Here is a 2,464-nt window from a genome sequence, read left to right as displayed (position 1 = left end):
CCCTACCGAGCTACCGTTTAACGCCATGCAAATTCTACCCGCATACAATCACACAACGATCACTCGTATTTCGATATCGCACATCTCACTACGCTACGCAACGTTCTGGCGAAAACTCGGTTCGATTGATCCCAATCGCGAAGTCTTGTCCTCTGGTGGGGGTTGGTTTGTCCACGGTCAAGTCTGGTCAGACCCGGGCCAACCCCATTGGCCGTTCCCTTTTTCCCGGTCGAAATCAGATTTTCCTCCCATTTTTCTCGGATCCTGGTCCGGCGGACCAAGTTCTGGTCAGCCGGACCAGTCTTCTTTCTCCCCTGGTCCGTTCCGTCTCTTGGTCAGTCGGTCCGAGAGGGAAAACAAGTCTGGTCCGGCAAACCAGGATTGGTCAGCCCCGGACCAGCCTGTTCTTCCCCCCTATCTCGGTCCGGTTCTTGGTCAGGCGGAGTCCGTTCTGTCAGAGTACGTCTTGTCCAGCGGACCAGGACTGGTCAGCCCCGGACCAGACGCCTCTTTCCCCTTTGGTCCGTTCCTTCTCGGTCAGCCGGTGTGCGGAAATCTCAACATGTCTGGTCCGACGGACCAGGACTGGTCCGGCGGACCAGGCCGTGTTTTCTCTCGGTCTGGAATGTCTCATTAGTCTGGCTGACTTTGTGCGTAATGTTCCAGTCTCGGTCCGGAGCTGACCACGTGTGGTCCGGCGGACCGGGACTGGAACTTTCTTCTCCCTCGCGATTTCTCCGATTCTATTTCGATTTTTCTCCCCCGAATCGATTCGGGGTTGCTTCCAAATGCTACTAAAACACAGTTTGACATCCCTAAACATGTTCTAAACCTTAAACACGCAATGAAAACTCGATTTGGACCATCACACATTGAGAACAAGATCTCGCAAATCCAACCTAAGCCACTCACCTTGTTCTTGAGTTTTTCCGAGCTTGTGTGCGTTTCTCGTGGCTCCACACGACGTGAACGACGTGAACACCTTCAGGACACGTCTAGGGACGTTCCCCCTTGCTTCCCCGAGCTCCCCTTGCCCTGGTTCGTCGCTTTTCTCTCCATCTCTCCCTCTTTCTCTACTTCCTTTGTTTTGCCCGAAAATGGCTAAGGCAGATGATTGAGAGATGTTTATGGCGTGCGAGAGGGGTCAAGTGGGCTCGAGCCCAGACCCATAGGCGAGCCTGCAACACCCTCGAGGCGTGGGAGGCGACTGGACGGTGAGTGGGCCCCGGAATCCGGCGAATTCCGCGTCCCAAGACCGCAAGTTGGCGAGTTGCAATCTGTCGATTCCCGGTCCGCCGGATCAACTTCCTGGTCCGCCGGACCGGAGTCAGTTTATATTTTTTTTTTCGAACTTCTCCCAGTCCGCGCTGTCCAGTCCCCACTCCGACTGAGCGGTTGGTCCGCCGCGGACCATTCCTGGTCCGGCGGACCCAACCTGTATTATTTTTTTTCTTTTTTTTTTCTTTTCTTTTTCCTTTTCTTCATTTTTTCTCGGTCCTTTCCGCACGTGACGATCCTCGTGCCTCTCCCCGATATTGTACCATCACTTTTGGTGATTCCGTGATATCACTATTTAATTATTCATTTTTAATAATTAAATATTCAAATCGGGTTTCGGGGTATTACAGTATCAATTGATATGTTCGTCCGATCACTGTAGACAGGAAGAATACCTTGCCCTCTACACGTATCCACACCTCGGGATGGATTCCAACCTTTGGAACTTGTCTGCTAGGACTCGAATCTTCTATTCGATGATGTGCTTTGAGAAAAACGAGATTTTAGATCACTTCTTCAACCCTCTAGACTCTTCAAAAAGGTCTGAAGAAGTTCTCTATTTCGGCTCCTTAGTGTTAGGGTTATTGATCTCCTCTTATTCAAGTGATTAACCCTAACTCCGGATTTTAAAATTAAATCTGAAACCCAGACCGAACGGACTGCTTAGTAGTCCGTTCGGTCTGGACACTTGGTCCGTTCGAACCAGTCATTTAACTAGGTCTGTTCGGTCTGACGGGTCAATCCGTTCGGTCCAACACTTGGTCCGTTCGGACTGGACTATCTAGTCCGTTCAGCCCACTCCTAGACCGGACGGTCCGGACCTCTGTCCAGATTTCTCGACGTTTTCTCGTGCATTTGTCCTTCCCTGCGTGTGTGAACCTGTAGGCTCATTCGATATAGCAGTATAACCCGAAATCTCTATTCCGGATATACAAGTCATAGGCGGTCTCTAGCAAGACACTATGACTACCTATCTCGAATAGAGTTTGTTCGTGATCTTACGAACGCCAGTGATGATTCCGGTTGATGATCCTTTTGTATCACGATATCATATGTCGAATATAAGGCATGGACAAGCCACCTTATCTGATTCGACTGCTTTCTCATTCACTGAGTTCGACTGTCTGAAATAAACGACGTTCGTCTATAGTGCGGCCACACATTTCCACAGTCTCGCTCACACGAG

Source organism: Tarenaya hassleriana, unplaced genomic scaffold, assembly GCF_000463585.1.
Source record: "Tarenaya hassleriana unplaced genomic scaffold, ASM46358v1 Cleome104, whole genome shotgun sequence".
NCBI lineage: Eukaryota > Viridiplantae > Streptophyta > Magnoliopsida > Brassicales > Cleomaceae > Tarenaya > Tarenaya hassleriana.
The sequence above is the reverse complement of the archived record's forward strand: the minus strand, read 5'-3'. Positions refer to the sequence as shown.